This window comes from Misgurnus anguillicaudatus, chromosome 21, assembly GCF_027580225.2.
Source record: "Misgurnus anguillicaudatus chromosome 21, ASM2758022v2, whole genome shotgun sequence".
NCBI classification, from domain to species: Eukaryota; Metazoa; Chordata; class Actinopteri; order Cypriniformes; family Cobitidae; genus Misgurnus; species Misgurnus anguillicaudatus.
The window spans coordinates 60,286,575-60,314,007 of NC_073357.2; the positions used below are offsets into that span (position 1 = coordinate 60,286,575).

General features: G+C 39.2%; 1 long non-coding RNA gene across 2 annotated transcripts in view; it reads left to right on the forward strand.

Moving 5' to 3' along the window:
• Positions 1-27,433, forward strand: part of LOC129453104 (uncharacterized) — a 40,155-nt gene that overhangs the window by 5,182 nt on the left and 7,540 nt on the right. For both annotated transcript variants that reach the window (XR_008647330.2, XR_008647331.2), the window contains exon 3: positions 2,738-2,834. This is a non-coding gene — a long non-coding RNA (uncharacterized lncRNA). The remainder of the gene's footprint in view (positions 1-2,737; positions 2,835-27,433) is intronic.

The window sequence follows — 27,433 nt, forward strand, 5'->3', positions numbered from 1 at the left end:
AGAAGCTTGATGCTGTCATGTGAGAACAAGCAACAGCCGGCATTTTTCCGTCTCCCGAGTGCCTCTTGCGTAAATTATTCGATTTTGACGGCTTACGTTTCTTCCCCATCACAGAAAACCACCACAGGTTTATCAATGCTATCAAAGTATTATTTTGTATTTTGCAAAGTAGATGAGGAAAACTAGGATTAAGGGTGTCTACAACATGCCGCCATACAGTGCGTGGAATGTTGCGCTGTGATTTGTTGAGCGGATTTATTGCATTCTGCAGAAGAGTGACATTTATTGCATTTTGGGAAAAAATGAGATAAGATGACAGATTAACACAGCAGATCTCGGATTTTGCTTAAAAATTAAGAATTTACTTTTTAATACTGACCAGATACAGTACTGCCATTTATCGCGTTTTGGAACCAAACTCTTCATCTTAAGTACCTATACAGTATGAAGTATTGCATTCTTCATAATTCTGAAGAGTCTTTAGTTTTATCAGATTTATAAAAGACAGATCAGCTATACAACAAACTTTTTTGTCAGCTTATGGTTGGTTGGTGTGTGTGCGCTATTGTGGGAGAAGTGCCCATATAAGGACTTTCACTGTACTTCCAGCACTCTTGACGCAACAGAATTACTAGTCAAAAAAACGTTCAGAAACTTGTACGAACCCAGACTAATTGCATTCGGCACAGAGATTCTTTGAACCTTTGCCCATTGAGAATTGATTGGATCGTTTGAAGTTGGGTCATGTTGCTATTAGCTAATAGCTGACCTTTTCCCAGACCCCACCCACCTGCCATAAGCTACCATATGACCGGAAGTAAAAAGAGATCTATTTGAGGAGGAAATTTGCATTGTTGATTTAAAATTATGAGGGCACATGAATTCTTTTAAAATAATGAAGCTCACAGATAAATAATTTGTAAAAAAAAAATAATACCACAATAGTACCCATGTTTAGCAAATCCAACTCTTATCAAATGCATGAAGTATCATTAGCCCTTTGGGCAATATAATAGGAATAGTATAGAAATAGTTTGCACAAAAAGTACATATCCTTTTATTATCATTTACCCACCCTCTCATCTTTCCTAAAGTAGAGTTCCTCATATAGTGGAAAGATTTGTGTTGGTTTAAGTAAATAATAACAGATTTTAATTCCTTTATAGATTACTAGTATAATCTATACTTAGTACTAGCTTTGCTAAACTTAATAATGTCAAAATATATCAAGATGTTTCTGTATATCATCAGATGCCCATTTCATCATCAGGTCTGTTAAATTAAATGTGGGATAGGCAAATTTGTCTAGAAACACTTTTTGTTATGCTGGTTAAAAATCATAAAGTGGTCATATATTGATATAAATATATACAGTGTGCAAAAGCCACCATCACCAGTTTTGTTGTTTTAGCAAAGTTTTAATGTCGAACTATATTTATTTTTCACTCTTTTTTAAGATACAAACAGAAAATACAGGAAATATGTAAACAAAATTAAAAACAATTTTCAGAGCTAAATGTCTTCTTCAGGCATCAGTCAGTATTTAGTGTGACTTCTCTTGGCCCTAAACACATCTTGAGCTTTTTTGAGAAGACTGAAGTCATTCGATTAGAATTAGAAATTAGGATTTAATTTTATTTAGGTTTAAGACATCCTTCAGCTGCCTGCTTCAGCTTTTATACAGTTTTTAATACTACATACACATTTCCTGTATTTTCTGGTTGTATTCTAATAAAGAGACTGAGAATTAATTATATATGATCACTATACAATTGCAAAAACAACAAATCTAATAGTAGCACAGTGGCTTTTGCACAGTTGGCTACTGTATGTGGAAGTCCCAAGACTTGTTCACCCAAAATGTTCATCCAATTATTTTATTGCATTCAGTCATTTGTCCATTGTTCATTAGTTGTCAATCTTTAAATAAGATTGTTTTATTCATGCAGTGCAAAGTTGGTATTTGGGCTATAGTTTTGATTGCCCATGCTAGTTTTTTGCAGATCTGGCAACCCTGCATATTCCATTACGCCATGCAGACCAAGCTAGAATGGAAGGGAAACTGCGGGTACCTTACGGTCTTTTTGAACCGATCTTGCCCACTACCTTCAAAGTGAAATGGTGCTCTGAAAGTCTTATAGATAATCAATATGTGATAAACCAGCCTGAACTAGTAATAATCATTGCCAATCAACGGGTCCTTTCTGACCCTGCTCAGTAATATATAAGACATGTTTTATAGTTATATATTTATATTTCCAAGCAATTCTTGGTTGGATCGGTTTTCAAAATTGAAAATTCAGTGCACTGTCAAGCATCTCTGAGATAAAACAGAAATTGGTCTGCGTTTCTCCAGGAACCTGATTGAGAAACGTTGCTGTATCCTCTTACATTCCAAATTCATACATGGTATGAATTTATTATGCTGTGGGCTTAGATGAAAATAACCACCTTAAACCAATGAGTTTATTAGATGGTAATGGCAGTTTTATGACATGTTTGTTGACCAGAACTTCTTCCTGCTGTATTACCTCCATGATCTCGCTGTGTTTGTCTCCAATGCAAAGATTTAAAGATCAGTTGTTGTCTTGAGATGTTGGTTTCTTAAACATATAGTTAATGAGCTCAGCTAAAGCGCATTGCAAGGATGCATCATACAGTGTGACCCTAACTTATCATTAAGATGTTCTGCTCTATCATTTCAGGCAATTTCTATTACTCTTTGATTTGCTTTCAGGCAAGACAAGACCATCAAAGGGACATTGAAGACTGAAGAAATCTTCAGAGGGTCATGAAGTGGCCCGTAAGCACAGGATTATCCGCACCAAAATAAGGTAAGACTGATCACATCTGATTCTTAATCGAGGTATAATTCAGCCGCTGTCTAACGGGTCACAAATTAATTGTCTGGACTCACAAATAATCCTCTGACTCACATGATAATAGATCAAATTGGATTATTGTGAGCAGTAATTGGTTATTCAGCTTTGATTTTTGATATGTGCTACGCACCACAAAATCTTGAACAATGAACAATTTGTGAATGTGGTTTACAGATTGCTGAATGATTCATTGGAGTGGTTTTATTCAAAATGCCTTGAGGCAGATATCAAAAGGCTGGAATGAAAATTTGACGATAAAAATAGCTTTTTGACCCAACAGGATGTAACACAAGGTCATTTTAACTATAACAATTAGTTTTTTTGACAAACAAAATGCATAGGGCCAGATTTACCAACATCTTGCGGCAATGCAAATGCCTCTTAAAAACTGCACTATAAAAAAATTGTTGGTTCAACCTAAAAAATTTGTTACCTGGCTTCCTTAAAATTTTAAGATTAATTCAACTTTAAAATATTAGTTAATTTTGAAGTATTTTTAATATATTGAACAAACTGCACGGTGGCATTCAAATTACGCTTACGGATAAGGGCACAAAAAGCAACGTCCGTTCGGACCGAGATCTATGATTGGTTGAACATTTTTTGGCCCTACGCCTTTCACAGATGACATAAATTTCTACAAATAAATTTAAACAACTTAACATAGTGATTTCTATCAGGATGTGAGGAGACCAGGTAACTAACATTTTTAAGTTGAACTAACAAATCTTTTTTACAGTGTATTGTCAGGATTTACTTAAGACGTACAGTAAAAAATTTGCGCTAAAAGGCGTGGAGGTATTGTTTTTGGGACTTCTCTTATTGCATATCCATTTGTTGGAGTTTCCCTTTCTGACGCAAAAATTATAGGAGGAGATTATTTAAATCATGCAACATGATTTACTAAGGTTTGCGCTCATCAATTTACTGGCATTCTTGCATGTCTTAAACTGTATGCTAATTTAAGCTTGGTAGACTGCACTGGTCATCATGGGAAGGAGATTCCCATGATGACCTGTTATCACATCGACCCCTAGAGAATATAGGCATCAGATCAAATGTATACCTTGTAATGCACTGTTTCTTGTAAATTGTGCTATTGTTGCATTATATTCTGTTGATCTGTCTGCTAATGTTAACTCATTCATCTGTAACTCTCAGGTGATGCTGGAGTCATTCGCCCATATTTGCTTTCTTTCTTACCTGATGGTCATATTTAGCAGAGGATTTGATGAGAGATGGTCGTTGAGATGAAAATGTCCATCTAGCACAAACCTCTGACTTGTATATGGAAATATATGTTAATTCATATATAAACAATATTTTTATGGGTGTACTCTAGATTTCTGTTTGTATTTTGATGTGATAATAGAGAGCAGTCTATGTAAGTCACACAGTTCAGACGGATATCAATAATGACACACACATTTACATTCACACAGGTCACAACTCAATGAAGACGTGTAATGAGATCTGTGCACAGATAGTAATGTACACAATATACAGACAAGATATGATGTCATTTCCTGGAGGTTTTTTTTTTAGAAATAAGTCTCTTTTATTGTGTTAATGTATATATTAGGGTACTGTTGACTTATAAATGATAATAGACAGGATGTGACAGGATCAATGCAGGCGTATCTGTTGTGTCAGAGTATAATGTTTGGATTCTGACCTCCTGTTCTTGTCTAGTTTCTTATTGCTTGGTGTCAGGGTCCAAACTCATGCTCTGGGTCTTGTGTGTGTGCTTTCCCGTCTTGTGTCTTTACACCCCACCCCCTTGGTTATTTTTTAATTATTAGTCCATGCCCTCCACCTGGCTGCCCTCATTACCTAGTTCAGTTCCTCTCCTATTGAATGCCCTTGTCTTGTGTGGGATTGTTGTGTTTCTTAAGATACCCTACCCTGTCCATCTGTCCATTAATCCATCTATCGATCTATCCATCCATATGTCCGTCTATCTATCTATCTCTCTGTCCGTTCGTCTGTCTGTCTGTCTGTCTGTCTATCCATATATCCTTCTGTCTGTCTGTCAGTCTGTCTTTCCATTCGCCCATCTGTCTGTTTGTCCATCCATCCATTAATCCATCCATCCATTAATCCATCCATCGATCTATCCATCAATATGTCCTTCTATCTGTCTGTCTGTCTGCCTGTTTGTTTGTCCATCTGTCCATCCATCAATCTATCCATCCATATGTCCTTCTATCTATCTCTCTGTCTGTCTCTCTGTCTGTCTGTCTGCTTGTCCATCTGTCCATCCATCGATCTATCCATCTATATGTCCTTCTATCTATCTCTCTGTCTGTCTCTCTGTCCGTCTGTCTATCTATCACCTGTCTATCTGTCTGTCCATCCATTAATCCATCCATAGATCTATCCATACTCTTACAAAATTAATCATGGTTTTACTACAGTTAAAAAAACATGGTTACTGTAGTAAAACGATGGTAACCACAAAATAACCATGGTTTTGACAACCATGGTTTTCAAAAACCATAGTTAAACCATGATTAGTGTAGTAAAACTGTCACAGATCGGAGCGGACCACAGGTGTCGTGAGTCTCGCCCCTTCCCTAGTTTCCACCTCAAGGAGGTCCCAAGAACACCCCAATGACCAGACACACAAGGAGCGTAATTAAAATTAAAACAAACTTTATTTAATTTAATTAAAAGGTAAGTAGGGGAGGGAAAGGGAATCTAAAAGCAAACTCGCGGGGCCAGAGAGTGTCGATCCTGAGTCGCTCTGACTCCGTCACGAGGGTTTTCTCAGGTAGGTCTTCAGAACTTTTCGTGCTTTTCCGTCACGTGACCTCAACCAGCTTATTCCAACGTGTCTGGGTTCTGTGTTGCAGGGGGACTTCCGATGGAGCCTTCCTCCTGGATGTGAAGAAATATGGACTGTAAGTGACACTGACAAATTGAATGAGGTGAGTACCTTGTACTGATGGCGGCGGGTTCCTGGGCCCAACTCTGGAAGCGCCTAGAAGGTTCACAGGTAAGTATTCAGAGAGCAACTGGGCCTAGTAGGATGAGTGTGTCGGTAAGTATGCGGACAAGCGTAATGGTTCCTTGGCCTTCAGTGTGTAGGTGAGTATCCAAAAGTGAATGCACGGGATCTTGACTTGGTTCGTCCAAGTAAGTCTTACAGATGGGATATGCAGGGGTGATACTCTGGCTCATAGCGTTGGGTGTAAAGATGAGTATACAGCAGGGCACACTGGGTCTTTACTTTGAGCATACAGGTGAATATACAAGGGCAAGACGCTGGCTCTCAGCTTTGGGCGTACAGGTGAGTATACAGAAGGACAACTGGATCTTTACTTTGGGCATACAGGTGAGCATACAAAGGTAATTCGCTGGCTCTTAGCTTTGGGCATACAGGTAAGTATACAGAAGGGCAACTGGATCTTTACTCTGGGCATACAGGTGAGTATACAAAGGTAATACGCTGGCTCTTAGCTTTGTGCGTACAGGCAAGTATACAGAATGGCAACTGGATCTTTACTTTGGGCATACAGGTGAGTATACAAAGGTAATACGCTGGCTCTTAGCTTTGGGCGTACAGGCGAGTATACAGAAGGGCAACTGGATCTCTACTTTGGGGCTTACAGGTGAGTATACAGAAGGGCAACTGGATAGGTACAACTCACAGACCCTTGAAGAGGTGGACGACAGGCTTTAGCCCTTTGAAGCTTAGGAGACTGGAGAGGATGTATTTGCCACGACACTTGTAGCCTTCTTAACCAGGACAGACTTCCCAGACAAACACTCAACACGGTCACTTCCAACCGTAGAACACACTCCCACGACGACACAGAACCTTAGGCTCGGACCTGCAGAACTGGTAGCAAACAGACACACAGAATTCCTTAACAGATTTACTTGGCTTCAGTGACTATATGGGGAAAGATACACCACCTCTTGACTTCAAACAAGGGCAGATGGAGGTACGGGTCGGGGCTGCTGCTCGTTGGGCCTAACGCGGCCGCAGCTGGTGTCACCACAACGGGTAAGTTCAGGTAGGTTGTTGCGCCAAGTATGTACCACAGGAATGGATCGAACGCTTCCCTCTCCTCTCTTTCAACTGACAGGACAAGAGATCTAGATGGGGGTGGCCTCTGAAATCACTCCACAGACAGGTAACCATACACAAAGACAACACAGCTAGTTTTCCATGCAGCAGCCGATACTTCCCTCCGTTGGCATTCCCCACAATAGTCACACATTTCCTTACTTGCTACCATTGCCTCGCCACCACCAGGTGGGGAAAGAGATCATACGTCACAAGTGGGCATGTATAGAAAAGAGGTCCTCCACCAGCACCAGTACACGGTTTCTCAACAGGGTTTCCTTCCTGGCCTAGGGAGTGAATGCTGACAACAAGGACACGGCACAACACTGCAATATTCAGGTGTACACACGTCGAAGAAAAGACTCACCCACTGCACTCCACACACTCCAGTGAAATAGGGTCAGCACACCACATTTGATCGGGGATTCGTCCTGGATAATCGAAGCCACTGATACAGCGGGTGGCCAGATATAAACGTCACAGCCACGACAAAGGCACGTACTCCCTCCTTGGCTGGTTCCGGCTCGCCCACCAATCCTTTCCGTGGTGGGGCCGCTTGCACACTAATCACAACTCACAAGAAGAGCACTGATATTCCATACTTGTAAGGAAGACACTGACACAGTGACAATTCAGCGTACTCACAGCTCCGTTGACACTAATGCTTTTCCCTTTCCTTCCAGATAATCGACGTAAACACAGCCGGCAGCACAATATCCTCATTCCTGCCTCCTTGCACTGTAGTTCCGGCAGATCTTCAATGCATACAGTCTCTTCACAGGAAATAACACATATCGATACGATAACTCAATGAAGGTAATCCTTTACTCAAACCTGTGTGTATGTTCACGCCCAATCCTCAAATGCACTTCACCCAATCCTCAATATCTACAAAACATCCATCTTTCCACTCGTCTCAATATCTACAAAACATCCGTCTCTCCACTCGTCACCGCTCCGTCTCACCTGCAGTATCTGCTGGAATAAACTTCCACTTCCTGTATTTTTGATGCCCTATTTATATGTCTCCTCTTCCTTGCCCAATCATCAATCGCTACACTCATCGGTACACCTGTTGCCAATAACACCCAAATTTGGGTTGCCCGGAGTTCCCGGAAGTGACTGATGTTTGGGGATCATCGTCGGGGCGGAACTAATCTCCACCACTTTAGGTTCCGCCCTTCAAAAGTCACTCCGTGACAAAACCATGGTTTTGCTGATAGTAATCAATACACCAAAAAAACATGGTTACTACACTTTTACAACAAAAAAACCCAGGTTAATACGTCCTTCTATCTATCACCTGTCTATCTGTCTGTCCATCCATTAATCCATCCATCGATCTATCTATCCATATGTCCTTCTGTCTATCTCTCCGTCCGTCTGTCGGTCTGTCTGTCTGTCTGTCTATCTCTCCATATATCCTTCTGTCTGTCTGTCTATCTATCCATATCTATCCTTCTGTCTGTCAGTCTTTCCATTCGCCCATCTGTCTGTTTTTCCATCAATACATTAATTCATCCATCCATCAATCTGTCTGTCTGTCTGTCTGTCTGTCTATCTATTCATATATCAGTCTGTCTGTCTTTCCATCCGTCTGCCTGTCTTTTTGTCCATCTGTCCATCCATCAATCTATCCATCCATATGTCCTTCTATCTATCTCTCTGTCTTTCTATCTGTCTATCCGTCTATCTGTCCATCTATCCGTCTATCTATCTATCTATCTATCTATCTATCTATCTATCTATCTATCTATCTATCTATCTATCTATCTATCTATCTATCTATCTATCATCCATATATCCGTCTTTCCATTCGTTTGTCCGTCTGGCTGTCTGTTTGTCTGTCCATCCGTCCAATAATCCATCCATCGATCTGTCCATCCGTCCATCTATCTATCTCTCTGTCCGTCTTTCTATCATCTCTCCGTCAGTCAATCCAATCGTTCATTCATATATATCCATCTATCTTTCTGTTTGTTGTTTATCTGTCTATTGTCCATCCGTCTATCGTCTATATGTCGATCATATACATGATAGACCTCTCCTCTACTGATTCTTGTCCTGTCTTGTCCTTTGAATTATTGCCTCTGTTTGCCCCCTCGAGGGTATTTTAATAAAGTCTTGTGTTACATAAGGAGCCATCTGCACTTGGGTTCTGTCCACCTCCACAAATAACAATATTGATAAGGCAAATTGATTACATTTTTGCTAAATGTGCGTGCATCATTTAAATACATCAAAACCACATGGCATTAAAGGCACAGTTCACCCTATTTAATTCTGAGCGTCTTTTCTTGAGGGTGAATAAATTATGAGAGAATCTTTATTTTTGGGTAAACTATCCCTTTATGGCATGGATAAAACAGAATACATTTGCAGCTTTCTCAGCAATGTAAGATTAGTTTAAGTGTGATTTAAATAATTCTGGCAATCTGAATTTCGGTTTTGCCTCCAATGTTTTGGAGATGGAAGTTTGAAAAAAAATGTCTGGAGATGCCATATGATGCTTGAGTTCCTCTTGAAGGTCTAAAAGTATAAAATGTACCTTTTTCAGACTAGGAATGTGATTATTATCATGATGATGATGATGATGTATGGCCTATGCGGTCCGTTAAAGACACACTATGCAGTTATTTTACCTTAATATAACAGCTTCAAAGTTATTAAACAAAGTCATAATAGGGCGAATCATCTTCCTGTTGAAGCTCGGGGAGGACGCCGCTAGCAAAACCACCAATGCAAGCTTGAAAGAACCGCCCCTGACAAATCTCGCGAGAATCCCGACTTGCTTTATGGCAATGACGTCACACCGGTTAGGCTTGTTCGACTTCATGCTGCGCTGCAAGAACCGACCACCGGATGACGTCAAAGTTCCGTGAGAATGATCCGAGACGGCACTTTGACGTCATCCGGCTGTCGGTTCTTGCAGCGCTGCATGAAGTCGATCAAGCCTATAACAACAACTACACGCGCGAATTTGAGACGTGATGCTTAACGATTTAAAAGTTAAGAAAGCGCATTCGGAAGAGAGTAGGAAAAGGAAAAGATAATCTGACCGCGTTAGGAACCGGACAAGAGTCCCACTCGGTAAGGTTTTTACTCGTTGGCGTGAGCTAAAAGACAGCACTGGAGGGATGCTGATCTGGCGATCTTGTTGATGGACTAGTAAGTAAATCTCTCATTTGTAAACTTGTTTGCGGTCTATGTTGTATGTTGTTGCGCTTGCTTGTAGTATGTCATGCCATTATCATGACAACAGTTGTCAATATCTCACATAATTATCAGGACATAAATAAGCCGAGAGGTTGTAAATAGTGTAAACATGCACAATTTGCAAACTATTATGATAAATAGCAATAATCATGTATAGTGACATTATAACGAACAATGTTATGAAATAATGCAATGTACACAATTAACTTTGTCATGGCATTTTGTAATGTTTACATTACAATAAAAAACAAAGGAAATGATACAGTAGACATAGACTGTAGACTTTGTACAGCGCTTTGTGGATGTGTTAGCAGTTAGCCTAGCCCCATTTATTCCTTATGATCCAAACAGGGATAAATTTAGAAGGCACCAAACACTTCCATGTTTTCCCTTTTTAAAGACATGAGTGCTTTTCTGCAATACAATATAGTTCTAATTTTTTATCTGCTCAAAAAATCGCCACGTTTTCTTTTGTGCCACCATACTTACTTGTGTAACTACTTGTGTAACAGTCTTTAAATAGGGAAAACATGGAAGTGTTTGGTAGCTTCTAAATTCATCATTCATGTTTGGATCCTCAGGAAGTGCCTGCATTGAATAAAGATAGGTATGTTTTAATTTGTCTAAGTTGAGGTATGAACATAGTGAAATATTGAGAAACGGTGGTGTTTTCCTTTAAACAAGTCATTCCCCTTCTCTCTTTTAAAGGCTGGAAGTTTTACAGTATTAAAGGCGGAGTCCATGATGTTTGAAAGCCAATGTTGATATTTGGAATCACCTAAGCAAACACGCCCCTACCCCAATAGAATCTGGACCTTCTGTTGATAGACCCGCCTCACACATACGCAACCCGGCATTTGATTTGATTTGATTGGCTATAAGTGTGTTTTGGTAGTCGGCCCGTCTCCTTTTCCAACGCGTTCAAACATCGTGGACTCCGCCTTTAATGTTTCAGCTGTAAGGTGTATCCTATAATTCGTCTGTTTTTGGGTTATGTCCACATAACAAGGTCAGATAGGTGTGTTAATAGGTTCCAGTTTGGTGAACCTCACACATGAATGAATGGCAGGGGTTATGTAAGGATATCTTATCAGCCTGTAAGGTCTGGAGTTTGCAGATATTGGTTTGTGTCTGGGGTTTGAATTTGACTCTGGGGAAATCAGCAATCTCTCTACTCTGTCTCCATTAAAAAACTCAATGCATCTTCTTTCTGTGGATGGATTTATCCCTGGGGTCACAGTGCTGCTATCTTAGCTTATGGGTGCACAGAATATCTCTAGCCAATCGTTTGAGCTGTATATGTCACGTGACTAATCATTCTGGAGTCAGAGGAAACAGTTCATTGACAATGATAAATATCTGATGAAACCACAGGAACTCACTTACGTGCTCTTGAGACCTGAGCTGTGTTTTCAAAGTCTCTAAGCCCATTTCACACTTATAAAAACCCTTAAAAATTTAGACACTGTTCAAACATCTGAATATCACAGAATATTGTTCTTTCTGATTGTCTGTCTGTCTGTCTGTCTGTCTGTCTATAATCTATCTGTCTATCTATCATCTCTGTCTGTCTGTCTGTCCATCTGTCCGTCCGTCCGTCCGTCCGTCTATTGATATATCCATCCATCTGTCTGTCTGTCTGTCTGTCTATCTATCTATCATCTGTCTGTCTGTCTGTCTGTCTGTCCGTCCGTCCATCAATCCGTCTATCTATCCATCCATCTGTATATCCATTCATCAATCCATCTATCTCTCTGTCCATCTGCTTGTCTGATTGTCCATCTATCCATCCATCTGTTTATCTCTTTGTTTGTCTGTCTATCTATTTATCATCTGTCTGTCTGTCAGTCTGTCTATCTATCAATCTATCTGTTTGTCTGTCTGTCTGTCTGTCATCTGTCTGTCTGTCATCATCCTGTCCATCTGTCTCTTTGTCCATTTATCAATCCGTCCTGTCTGTCTGTCTGTCTGTCTACCCATCCTTCCCTCTGTCTGTGCGTCCGTCCATTAATCCATCTATCTGTCGATCTATCCATCCATCAATCTATCAATCTGTCTGTCTGTCTATCATCTGTCTGTCAGTCCGTCTATCTATCTGTCAATCTATCCGTCCCACCATTAATCTATCTCTCCATCTGTCTGTCTGTCTGTCTGTCTATCTATTATCTGTCTGTCTATCCATCCATCCATTTATCACTCTGTCTATCTATCTCTCTGTCTGCCTGTCTGTCCAGCTGTGCATGTCTGTCATCTATCTGTTTGTCTGTCTATCTATCATCCATCCATCTATCCATCCATTTATCCATCCACCATATCCATCCATCCACTGTATCCATCCATCCAATCACCGTATCCGTCTATATCCCCTGTCCATCTATTTCTCTATATCCCTCTGTCCATCTATCTGTCTATATCCCTCTGTCCATCTATCTGTCTGTATCCCTCTTACAAAACATCTGTATATATCCCCTGTCCATCAATCTGTCAATAACACCTGTCCATAAATCTGTCTATATCGCGCTGTCCATCCATCTGTCTATATCCCCTGTCCATCCATCTGTCTATATCCCTCTGTCCATTCATCTGTCTATATCCCTCTGTCCATTCATCTGTCTATATCCCTCTGTCCATCCATCTGTCTATATCCCCTGTCCATCCATCTGTCTATATCCCTCTCTCCATTCATCTGTCTATATCCCTCTGTCCATTCATCTGTCTATATCCCTCTGTCCATCCATCTGTCTATATTCCCTGTCCATCTATCTGTCTATATCCCTGTGTCCATGCATCTGTCTATATCCCCTGTCCATCTATCTGTCTATATCCATCTGTCCATCTATCTGTCTATATCCCCCTGTCCATCTATCTGTCTATATCCCTGTGTCCATGCATCTGTCTATATCCCCTGTCCATCTATCTGTCTGTATCCCTCTGTCCATCTATCTGTCTATATCCCTCTGTCCATCTATCTGTCTATATTCCCTGTCCATCTATCTGTCTATATCCCTCTGTCTATCTATCTGTCTATATCCCTCTGTCCATCCATCTGTCTATATCCCTCTGTCCATCTATCTGTCTATATCCCCTGTCCATCTATCTGTCTATATCCCTGTGTCCATGCATCTGTCTATATCCCCTGTCCACCCATCTGTCTGTATCCATCTGTCCATCTATCTGTCTATATCCCTCTGTCCATCCATCTGTCTATATCCCTCTGTCCATCCATCTGTCTATATCCATTTCTCCATTCATCTGTCTATATCCCCTGTCCATCCATCTGTCTATACCCCCTGTCCATCTATCTGTCTATATCCCCTGTCCATATATCTGTCTATATCCCTCTGTCCATCTATCTGTCTATATCCCTCTGTCCATCTATCTGTCTATATCCCCTGTCCATCTATCTGTCTATATCCCTCTGTCCATCTAACTGTCTATATCCCTCTGTCCATCTAACTGTCTATATCCCTCTGTCCATCTATCTGTCTGTATCCCTATGTCCATCTATCTGTCTGTATCCCTCTGTCCATCTATTTGTCTGTATCCCTCTGTCCATCCATCTGTCTATATCCCTCTGTCCATCTATCTGTCTGTATCCCTATGTCCATCTATCTGTCTGTATCCCTCTGTCCATCTATTTGTCTATATCCCTCTGTCCATCCATCTGTCTATATCCCCTGTCCATCCATCTGTCTATATCCCCTGTCCATCCATCTGTCTATATCCCCTGTCCATCTATCTGTCTATATCCCCTGTCCATCCATCTGTCTATATCCCTCTGTCCATCTATCTGTCTATATCCCTCTGTCCATCTATCTGTCTATATCTCTCTGTCCATACATCTGTCTATATCCCTCTGTCCATCCATCTGTCTATATCCCTCTGTCCATGCATCTGTCTATATCCCTCTGTCCATCTATCTGTCTATATCCCCTGTCCATCTATCTGTCTATAGCCCTCTGTCCATCTATCCGTCTATATCCCTCTGTCCATCTATCCGTCTATATCCCTCTGTCCATCTAACTGTCTATATCCCTCTGTCCATCTAACTGTCTATATCCCTCTGTCCATCTTTCTGTCTATATCCCCTGTCCATCTATCTGTCTATATCCCTCTGTCCATCTTTCTGTCTATATCCCTCTGTCCATCTATCTGTCTATATCCCTCTGTCCATCTATCTGTCTATATCCCTCTGTCCATGCATCTGTCTGTATCCCTCTGTCCATCTATCTGTCTGTATCCCTCTGTCCATCTATCTGTCTATATCCCCTGTCCATCTATCTGTCTATATCCCTCTGTCCATCCGTCTGTCTATATCCCTCTGTCCATCCATCTGTCTATATCCCTCTGTCCATCTATCTGTCTATATCCCTCTGTCCATGCATCTGTCTATATCCCCTGTCCATCTATCTGTCTATATCCCCTGTCCATCTATCTGTCTATAGCCCTCTGTCCATCTATCCGTCTATATCCCTCTGTCCATCTATCCGTCTATATCCCTCTGTCCATCTAACTGTCTATATCCCTCTGTCCATCTAACTGTCTATATCCCTCTGTCCATCTTTCTGTCTATATCCCCTGTCCATCTATCTGTCTATATCCCTCTGTCCATCTTTCTGTCTATATCCCTCTGTCCATCTATCTGTCTATATCCCTCTGTCCATCTATCTGTCTATATCCCTCTGTCCATGCATCTGTCTGTATCCCTCTGTCCATCTATCTGTCTGTATCCCTCTGTCCATCTATCTGTCTGTATCCCTCTGTCCATGCATCTGTCTATATCCCCTGTCCATCTATCTGTCTATATCCCCTGTCCATCTATCTGTCTATATCCCTCTGTCCATCTATCTGTCTATATCCCTCTGTCCATGCATCTGTCTATATCCCTCTGTCCATCTATCTGTCTATATCCCCTGTCCATCTATCTGTCTATATCCCTCTGTCCATCTATCTGTCTATATCTCTCTGTCCATCTATCTGTCTGTATCCCTCTGTCCATCCATCTGTCTATATCCCTCTGTCCATGCATCTGTCTGTATCCCTCTGTCCATCTATCTGTCTGTATCCCTCTGTCCATCTATCTGTCTGTATCCCTCTGTCCATCTATCTGTCTATATCCCTCTTTCCATCTATCTGTCTGTATCCCTCTGTCCATCTATCTGTCTGTATCCCTCTGTCCATCTATCTGTCTGTATCCCTCTGTCCATCTATCTGTCTGTATCCCTCTGTCCATCCATCTGTCTATATCCCCTGTCCATGCATCTGTCTATATCCCCTGTCCATCTATTTGTTTATATCCCTCTTTCCATCTATGTGTGTGTGTGTGTGTGTGTGTGTGTGTGTGTGTGTGTGTGTGTGTGTGTGTGTGTGTGTGTGTGTGTGTGTGTGTGTGTGTGTGTGTGTGTGTGTGTGTGTGTGTGTGTGTGTATGAACAGAAATATTGCAGACATATTGTTTATAAATGTGCTGTCAAAGAGATTGGTGAAATCTAAATCAGTGCTATCTGTCAGGGACATTTTCTGAGTCGTTCCATAAAAAAACACTTACGGGACAAATTACAACCTTACTTCTTCCTGACAGCACAGAAACTCACAGTTCATTTCATTTCATAATCCTCTGCTCCCCATTACACAGAAAAAGCCCCGTACACTGTATTTCAACTGAAGCTGGTGAGTTATGTTTCAGCCAAATAATTTGTCTTGACACAGCTAATGAAAAGAGAGCAAGCCACTTAAAATGACAGCCGAGATTCACGTCGGTATAAAAGTAGCGTGTTTATAGCAGATTTAGGATTGGGTTTAGATGAGTCCCTGCAGAGCAGCAGAATGTCATTACTGTACAAGAAGCAGAAAGTATGACAGACATTAAGTATGGATGTGTGCTAGATGGTTTGGTAGGGCCTAATAGTCAGACTCGGTACATCTCTTATGCATGAATTCTGTGCCATTTGTGATAACAGTGAATAATAACCCTGCTGCTTTTTTAAAAGAGCGGCATTAAACTGATTTGGGTAATAAAGCTGCTTTTCTGCATTCACAGTCATTCTTTTGTGAAGTCACACACACATTTTCAGACAAAAACATAAGTATTGTGGTTCCTGTGTAGCTCAGAGAGCATTGCATTAGCATGGCAAAAGGTTGTGAGTTCGAAAACCCCAGAAACACACACTCTGATACAATCTATACTTTGTAATGCATTGTAAGTTACTTTAGATAAAAGCATCCACCAATGAATGTATTGCATTTAACAGATTCAGGTTGTAGAGGAGACATACAACTTGAAGCTTAGAATGAAAACAACATTGCAAATTGAACATATAATAAATTTTAAGTAAATGCCAGCTTTAGTTGTACCTTAGTTACCATCACTTTATCAATTCAGGAGCGTGTTTGTGCATGCAAGCTTTAATATAGCTACATACAGTCTATTTATACGTATGTGTTTGTGTGTGTGTGTAATGGTGTAATGTTTTGTGTGTAAAATATATTTTGAGTAAATGTATTAATCTAATCTCTATGTATCAGTGGCGGCTCGTGACTTCTCTTCCGAGGGGCGCAAATTCAAGATAAGTGTTCTGAGTGTCATGTGTGTTGCTTGTGTTTTCAAAATATGTGTTTGTTGCGTCATGTGAACCATGTGCATCTCGTGTATTGTCAAAATAAGTGCCTGCTGCACATGCGTCAAAACCGTTTAAGATAAAAGAGACACTCACGTTCACAATATACACGCAAGACACTCCCTTAGCAGTAATCTCTGCTTACGCATGAGATTATGCAAGTATCTGGCAAACGCGAGTGTCTCTTCTAACTTAAACCCCTTTAGATGCGTCTGTAGCAGGCACTTATTTTGACAAAACACAGATTCACTCAACACGCCAAACACATATTTTGAAATAACAAACCACACACATGACGAGATCTTCTCTAGATCAGTCAGGTTTCTGGCCTGTCGCTGAGAAACACAGAGTTTTAGCTCCCATCAAAGATTCTCTATTGGGTTTAGGTCTGGAGACTGGCTAGGCCACACCAGAACTTTGATATGCTTCTTACAGAGCCACTCCATGGTTATTCTGTGTGCTTCAATGTCATGTTGGAAGACCCAGCCTCGACCTGTCTTCAATGCTCTAACTGAGGGAAGGAGGTTGTTCCCCAAAATCTCACAATACATGGCTCCAGTCATCCTCTCCTTAATACAGTGCAGTCGCCATGTCTCATGTGCAGAAAAACACCCCAAAGCATAATGCAAATGCTTCACAGTAGGGATGGTGTTCTTGGGATGGTACTCATCATTCTTCTTCCAAACACGTTTAGTGGAATTATGACCAAAAAGTTCTATTTTGGTCTCATCTGACCACATGACTTTCTCCTTTGACTCTTCTGGATCATCCAAATGGTCATTGGCAAACTTAAGACGGGCCTGGACATGTGCTGGTTTAAGCAGGGGAACCTTCCGTGCCATGCATGATTTCAAACCATGACGTCTTAGTGTATTATCAACAGTAACCTTGGAAACGGTGGTGCCAGCTCTTTTCAGATAATTGACCAGCTCCTCTCGTGTAGTTCTGGGCTGATTTCTCCCCTTTCTTAGGATCATTGAGACCCCACGAGTTGAGACCTTGCATGGAGCCCCAGTCCGAGAGAGATTGACAGTCATGTTTAGCTTCTTCCATTTTCCAATGATTGCTCAAACAGTGGACCTTTTTACCAAGCTGGTTAGCAATTTCCCCGTAGCCCTTTCCAGCTCTGTGGAGGTGTACAATTTTGTCTCTAGTGTCTTTGGACAGCTCTTTGGTCTTGGCCATGTTAGTAGTTGGATTCTTCCTGATTGTATGGGGTGGACAGGTGTCTTTATGCAGCTTACGACCTCAAACAGGTGCATCTAATTTAGGATAATAAACAAAGAGTGGAGGTGGACATTTTAAAGGCAGACTTACAGGTCTTTGAGGGTCAGAATTCTAGCTGATAGACAGGTGTTCAAATACTTATTTTCCACACTGTATCTTTATGGAACATAATCTTTTCTTAATATCCTATTATTTTTGGCCAATAAAAATAGATAATTTTGACCCATACAATGTATTGTTGACTAATATACTCGTGCGGCTTATGACTGATGTCCAAGGTCACATTTGAGTTAGTAAGAAACTAACACTGAATGGTAGCATCTATAACAGCTGAGCATCATGGTAACACTGTCATCATCTGTGATAAAGATAAAATACTTCCGTGAAATGTTATTGCCACACACACACACACACACACACACACACACACACACACACACACACACACACACACACACACACACACACACATAAAAACAGACACACACTCATACAAATAAAGAGAATAGGTTTTTGTGGAGCACAGCCATTCACCGCATTTACCAGATTCAGTTTCTTTTGAACAAACCTATCAATATTATGGTACATCTGTAGCGGTGTACCGTACAGCAGAAATCGAAAGGATACGATCCAGAGGTCTAAAGGTGTTTATTTGCAGATGTGGTCCTGGGGTTTGATTATGTGGCTGGTCTACATTAGCAACCTCAACCTCATTGTGTCTAAATAAAGCATTAGTCATGAAGCATTGACAGAGGTGATGTTTGATTAAAATCAATATGGCCTTCTTAAAGATTTCAGCTTAATTAAGCGTGCGTGTGTGCATGCGTGCGTGTGTGTGACCACACCAATCATGAGCACCATTCACTTCCATATGAGTAAAAAAGAATAATGTGGTAGTTAATGGGGTTTGTTCACAAACATTCCTCAAAATATCCTCCTTCGTGTTCATCAAAACAAAGAAATACAGGTTTGAAACAACAAACTTTCAGTCCATAATTTTATTTCTAAATCATTTTTCATTTGGTCTTAAAGGGCACCTATGGTCCGATTCAGGATGTTACATTTCCTTTGGTGTGTAAGTGTGTATTAGTTCATGTTAGGAGAGAAAACAGGATACGTACGTCCAAAAAAGTCTTGACCAGGTGCAAGATCAAAAATGAATAAAAAAACAGAAAAAGATCTGCACACTGTAAAAAGTCCCTTTATTTAAAACTTCTTAAATAAAGGGACTTTTTACAGTGTGCAGATCTTTTTCTGTTTTTTAGTTCATGTTAACAATATGCAAAATGTACAAACCCCAGAGTAAACAATGACGTGAGTTATCGTCTCCAACGTAAATCTCTTTTCTTGGACTACAACAAGCACACGGATTGTAGGCAACAGTTTAGTTCATGGGCTTGTTGACATGGACAAGACCAACAATATCACACTGTAATTTTTCCCACTTTGGACTTACAACCTGCAAGTTAACTTCTGTTAGCATTGCATGGTGAGCGAATCTTTCAAACATGGTAAGGAGCGTCACATTTCCATCTGAGGTCAGAGGTATTCAGGCCAATCACAACGTACAGATTAGCTGGCCAATCAGGGACACGGAGCTTTTCAGATTGATGAGTTTTGTACAAAATCAATGCATTCCAGGAAGGCAGGATAATAAATCACGCGAACACATTGTATTATACCGAATACACAAAATATAATTTTTAGCAATGAAATAGGTGCACTTTAATTGTAGTTTATTGTATATTTTCTACATTTTTGTTTTCACAGTCTGTACCAGATTTATAGTTGTATTTGCATATAACTGTGTATGTGACAAATAAATATCTTGAATCTCAAATCAATGAGCAATAAAACTCTTTAAGCCGGCACATCTACAAAGCCAGCGTGCTGTCTGGTGAAGATGATACTAAACAAAACATGAATAAAATAATCATTATTCAGACATTAAATGCATTGAGAATGAAAGCATTGGATTTGACTCTGGATTGAAGCTTAGATGTTCTGTAGACTGTCTGAATCATCAGTCCCCAATTTTAATGTTTATTGTCTTTCTGTGATGAATCTTTTGTGTTGAAGCATTCTCCGTTAATAAGTCACTTTGAATAAAGGCGCATGCTAAAATAATAAATGGGAATGTGGTTGTATGTCTTTGTATTATTCGGCCAAGTTATGCTTCTAGTTTTCAAAAGAGACAGAAATACTAAAATAACGAAAGAAAATGAATATAATGATAGTGTGTTATGGAGATTTCAGAAAAGTAAGACAAATCTCAGCACGCATCGTTTGAGCTTGTCCTAGCAAACATCACAAGAGAAAAATCTGAATAATACAGTTTATACTGTTTGCAGTATTCAATAAGATGCATTTAGTCTTTGATATGCGGTCAGAGAGACTTATTGAAACATAAATGGTATAAATTGTGTGATTGAATGAAATATGTCTTGGTTTGTATGACAGATTACATTGTGATGCATCACAACCAAACCTTTACATTTCTTATGATTATCATGATTGCAGTGTTTATGGTAAGAAGTATCCCTGTGATATCTAAGACTTAAGGTACAGGTTGCCATGGTAGTTTTAAATGGACTTGTCTGTATGTGTGTTGGAGCGACGTCTCACGCTATGATTATTATAGTCATTATATAACCTGTCATTGTAAGTGGAATTGGCCAGCAGTGGTGTGCTTGGACCATGCTTGAGAAAAAAAACAGATTTACAGTTTAACATTTAATTTATTTTCGTATTTTTGTCATTTTATAGCCCTGAGACAATCAGTGTAACAAAATGAACTCTGAGTTAACTTAAAAAAAGCATCACCTTGTTTACTGCAGATATTATTTCAAAATCCACACATCTCTGTGTTATTATTGAAACAACACATTTTGTGTTACTTTTAACACAACATGTGTTTTATTTTAACACAAAATCAACACAAAATGACACATAGTGTGTTAAAATTACACATATTGGGCTCTATCTTACACCCGGCACAATGCAGCGCAATGCGCGACGCAAGTGTTTTTCGCTAGTTTCCACCCTAATTGTCACGTTTAGCGCCGCGTTGTTTAAATAGCAAATGCATTTGCGCCCCCTTTTGCGCCCATGGGCGTTCTGGTCTGAAAACGAGGTGTGTTCAGGCGCATTATTGGCGCGTTGCTATTTTGAGGGAACTAAAATAGACTACGCCATTGACCAACAAAAACCTGCTCTAAAGTCTAAAGTCAATGGCGCAATGTGTTTTATGTTATTTAAAGAGCGCATTCGTAATATGCGCCTATAAACGGGAGGACAACGCGGGTTTGCGTATCACAAAGTACATGAATGCGCAGCAGCACAAACATGCTTTTAAATATGAAAGATTAAAGGATTGAATGTAAAAGATTAATATTGAGTCTCTTGGACATAAATGAGGACTAATTATGAGACGTTAGAAGGCTTTGATGTTAGATGCTTTGCTTTAAACAAATGCATCTGTTTTTAAATGTTTTTTTTTAATGCTACCTCACGGATTTATTGTATATGATGACTCTGTACCTGCGGATATGGTGAGATGAGAAACATTTTAAAGTAATGCTTAAAAAAACTCTTTGCTAAAAAAACCACTGTCCAAAGTGCTGAAACGTGAGGAGAGTCGTTTGTAAATTCTTTATCTCCTGTTTGTTACAAATAAAGTATTTTTAGAGTACAAACCTTTTCTTACATACTTGTAAATTATGTTTTGATGATATTGGATAGCCATACATTTTAAGCAATTACAAGCCTGCTTTTTTACTTCAATGACTAAAAGAAAACAGGTTTTAAAGGTTTTAATAAAAAATAACAATTTCAATACAAGTGAAAAACAACAAATTTTTTTAACATTAATCTTAAACTGGGGATCTTCTTCCTCCGCTTAGTTTTTCAGTTTATAAAGTCCGTCATCTAAATAGGGATTAGACATAGCGCCAGCGCAACTTGCTTTTAAAGGGGATGAGAGCTGAGACTCTCATTGGTGTACTGCACGTTACGCCCAAAATACTCCCATTACAATAGGACCAACCCTTTTCGACCATGCGCTCGGCGCACAAACCATTTTTCCCGTCTTTAATTAGCAAAAGTGGATTCGGACACGTCCATTTAGACGCTGCGCTGTGCGCTTTAGACAATGCGCTTAGATCGTTAAAATAGGGCCCATTGTGTTAAAAGCTTAACGCACAAAGATGTGTAAAACCTTTCTAAGAGTATATAAGCAAAGTGCAGCATATTGGCTTCCATGGCAATATTGTACTTTTTCATGTTACTCTTGAACCTGTAATTATGTTTACTTTTAGCAATTTTATTTAAAGGTCCACTGTGTAGATTTTTAGTGGCATCTAGCGGTGTGATTGTGAATTCAACTAACGGCTCACCCCTTCCTTTTGAAACGCATAGAGAAGCTACGGTAGCGCCACAGGACAAACACGTCATCATCTGAGACCATGTAGTGACGAAACGTGCTCTATTGAGCAGTTTATCCATTTAGGGATACTGTAGAAACATGCTGGCGCGAAACTGGTGACTTCCTTGTATGGAGACCCGAGATGTAGATAAAAACAGTTCTTTCTGTAAGGATGACGGGCCGTTGAATTATTACAACGTAATGCACACCCAAGATGGTAATGCGGCACTATGCAAAGTAAATAATTCAAAGGACTGTAGTCAATTATTTCGCATGTATAACGGTTACCACAGACATTGAACTGGTGGTTTTAAGACATTTGACAAAATTCGTGGAACTCAACCAATCACAATAAAGCATTCAACAGCCCCATGGTATAAAAGATAATAAAACCAATACTGTCACGGTACGTAGTACACAAATAAAGGGAGAACCCAAACGCAGATAATGTAAAAACTGGAACTGAGAATTTATTTAAATAATAAACACAAAAACCCACGTGGGGGTAAAACAGATCCTTAACACATGTGATGGAACACGAAACTGATAAACAAACACTGGATACGAAAATAACAAGAGAAACAGAGATATGATTCAGGTGATCCGAGTAACGGGACAACACACACTGAATCAGACAAACGAACGCGCACACGACAGAGAAACAGAGGGCATAATAAAGACACCACATCAATAGGGAACAGGTGAACATAATTAATTACGTAAGACACGAGCACATAAGGGAGTAGGGTAAAAGTGACAAGACACTGGGAACACGTGACACAAATACCTAATGTGAAACACGTGTCCCCACACAAACCACAATGCTGCCATAGCCTTGCCTTCTGACATCAGACCTGAATCATACACTAAGGTCAGGCAAGACCATGACAGCGACAAGACACTGGAAACACGTGGAAGCCACACTCACAATATGACTCCACGTGTCCCCACAAAGAACATAGTACTGTCATGGTCTTGCCAGATACACTCAGACCTCAGTCTAGTACAAAAGGTCTGACAAGCCCATGACAAATACAGTTCATTATGTAAGGTTGTTATACACTGATAATAAAATTATGTATATTAAAGAGCCAGTAAGATGTCAATTTTAAGCATCCTATCACTGTTTATAAGTCCCGGACAACAGGTTTAAAAGCATGCAAGGTCAAAAAACACTGTAATTTTCTCAAAATAAACATTTAATATTACCCCATTTCTTAGAGATCCAAAACCATAGCAAAACCGTACGTGAGCATCCGTTAGTAGGTAACGTGACTCTCTGACAGTATATTAAAAGTTTAAATCATTAAATCATTCATCATTAGTCCAGGTTATAAAAACGATGACAGACATTAACATTTTTACACTCATTTAAGCAAGTATGTAATTATAATCATACTTACAGGTTGTGGCTAGGAGACACATGTTGTTCCAAATACAGTGGGTACTGAACCATCTTTCATTGCCAAACGTCTAGTAAATCCCTCCATGAAAAAGTATTTTTAACTACTGGTTCTTCACTGCCAAATGGTTAGTGTATCCCTCCTTGAAAAGTAATTTTAACCACTGATTCTTCACAGCAAACATTTAGTATATCCCTCCTTTAAAAAGTAATTGTAACCACTGATTCTTCACAGCCAAACATTTAGTATATCCCTCCTTGAAAAAGTAATTTTAACCACTGATTCTTCACAGCCAAACGTTTAGTATATCCCTCCTTGAAAAAGTAATTTTAACCACTGATTCTTCACAGCAAACGTTTAGTATATCCCTCCTTTAAAAAGTAATTTTAACCACTGATTCTTCACAGCAAACGTTTAGTATATCCCTCCTTTAAAAAGTAATCTTAACCACTGATTCTTCACAGCAAATGTTTAGTATATCCCTCCTTTAAAAAGTAATTTTAACCACTGATTCTTCACAGCCAAACGTTTAGTATATCCCTCCTTGAAAAAGTAATTTTAACCACTGATTCTTCACAGCCAAACGTTTAGTATATCCCTCCTTTAAAAAGTAATCTTAACCACTGATTCTTCACAGCAAATGTTTAGTATATCCCTCCTTTAAAAAGTAATCTTAACCACTGATTCTTCACAGCAAATGTTTAGTATATCCCTCCTTTAAAAAGTAATTTTAACCACTGATTCTTCACAGCCAAACGTTTAGTATATCCCTCCTTGAAAAAGTAATTTTAACCACTGATTCTTCACAGCCAAACGTTTAGTATATCCCTCCTTTAAAAAGTAATCTTAACCACTGATTCTTCACAGCAAATGTTTAGTATATCCCTCCTTTAAAAAGTAATTTTAACCACTGATTCTTCACAGCCAAACGTTTAGTATATCCCTCCTTGAAAAAGTATTTTTAACTACTGATTCTTCACAGCCAAACGTTTAGTATATCCCTCCTTGAAAAAGTAATTTTAACCACTGATTCTTCACAGCAAACGTTTAGTATATCCCTCCTTTAAAAAGTAATCTTAACCACTGATTCTTCCAGCCCAGTCTCCTGAAAATGCGTATAAATACCACGAAGTGTAAAACTCGTGCAGTACATACGCCAAATTCCACTTTGGCGTGCATATGATACGCAAGTCCTTCCCATTCACTTAAACGGGGCATCTTTTTTTGTCGTTTTATTTATTGGTTTCTCAATTTTTTTGCAATTTTTTTACCATTTTCGCTTGGGTTTAGGGTTAGAACAACTTTTTGTTATTTAAAAATGACATCCTAACCCAAACCCAACTCTAACCCCAACTCCAAGCGACCATGGCTTAAATATGGACAAAAACATAGAGAAACCTGTATATTAACCTTATTAAGCAAATCTGAAATCTAACCCTAAACCCAAGCGAAAATGGTTTAAAAAACAGAAAAAATTGAGAAACCAATAAATAAAACGACAAAAAAAGATGCCCCGTTTAAGTGAATGGGAAGGACTTGCGTATCATATGCACGCCAAAGTGGAATTTGGCGTATGTATTGCACGAGTTTTACACTTCGTGCTATTCATACGCAACCTCAGGAGACTGGGTAGGATTCTTCACAGCCAAACGTTTAGTATATCCCTCCTTGAAAAAGTAATTTTAACCACTGATTCTTCACAGCAAACGTTTAGTATATCCCTCCTTGAAAAAGTAATTTTAACCACTGATTCTTCACAGCAAACGTTTAGTATATCCCTCCTTGAAAAAGTAATTTTAACCACTGATTCTTCACAGCAAATGTTTAGTATATCCCTCCTTTAAAAAGTAATCTTAACCACTGATTCTTCACAGCAAATGTTTAGTATATCCCTCCTTGAAAAAGTAATTTTAACCACTGATTCTTCACAGCAAACGTTTAGTATATCCCTCCTTGAAAAAGTAATTTTAACCACTGATTCTTCACAGCAAACGTTTAGTATATCCCTCCTTGAAAAAGTAATTTTAACCACTGATTCTTCACAGCAAATGTTTAGTATATCCCTCCTTTAAAAAGTAATCTTAACCACTGATTCTTCACAGCAAATGTTTAGTATATCCCTCCTTTAAAAAGTAATTTTAACCACTGATTCTTCACAGCCAAACGTTTAGTATATCCCTCCTTGAAAAAGTAATTTTAACCACTGATTCTTCACAGCCAAACGTTTAGTATATCCCTCCTTTAAAAAGTAATTTTAACCACTGATTCTTCACAGCCAAATGTTTAGTATATCCCTCCTTTAAAAAGTAATTTTAACCACTGATTCTTCACAGCCAAACGTTTAGTATATCCCTCCTTGAAAAGTAATTTTAACCACTGATTCTTCACAGCCAAACGTTTAGTATATCCCTCCTTGAAAAGTAATTTTAACCACTGATTCTTCACAGCCAAACGTTTAGTATATCCCTCCTTGAAAAAGTAATTTTAACCACTGATTCTTCACAGCCAAACGTTTAGTATATCCCTCCTTGAAAAAGTAATTTTAACCACTGATTCTTCACAGCAAACGTTTAGTATATCCCTCCTTTAAAAAGTAATCTTAACCACTGATTCTTCACAGCAAACGTTTAGTATATCCCTCCTTTAAAAAGTAATCTTAACCACTGATTCTTCCAGCCCAGTCTCCTGAAAATGCGTATAAATAGCACGAAGTGTAAAACTCGTGCAGTATACATACGCCAAATTCCACTTTGGCGTGCATATGATACGCAAGTCCTTCCCATTCACTTAAACGGGGCATCTTTTTTTGTCGTTTTATTTATTGGTTTCTCAATTTTTTTGCAATTTTTTTACCATTTTCGCTTGGGTTTAGGGTTAGAACAACTTTTTGTTATTTAAAAATGACATCCTAACCCAAACCCAACTCTAACCCCAACTCCAAGCGACCATGGCTTAAATATGGACAAAAACATAGAGAAACCTGTATATTAACCTTATTAAGCAAATCTGAAATCTAACCCTAAACCCAAGCGAAAATGGTTTAAAAAACAGAAAAAATTGAGAAACCAATAAATAAAACGACAAAAAAAGATGCCCCGTTTAAGTGAATGGGAAGGACTTGCGTATCATATGCACGCCAAAGTGGAATTTGGCGTATGTATTGCACGAGTTTTACACTTCGTGCTATTCATACGCAACCTCAGGAGACTGGGTAGGATTCTTCACAGCCAAACGTTTAGTATATCCCTCCTTGAAAAAGTAATTTTAACCACTGATTCTTCACAGCAAACGTTTAGTATATCCCTCCTTGAAAAAGTAATTTTAACCACTGATTCTTCACAGCAAACGTTTAGTATAGCCATCCTTGAAAAAGTAATTTTCACCACTGATTCTTCACAGCAAACGTTTAGTATATCCCTCCTTGAAAAAGTAATTTTAACCACTGATTCTTCACAGCAAACGTTTAGTATATCCCTCCTTGAAAAAGTAATTTTAACCACTGATTCTTCACAGCCAAACGTTTAGTATATCCCTCCTTGAAAAAGTAATTTTAACCACTGATTCTTCACAGCAAACGTTTAGTATATCCCT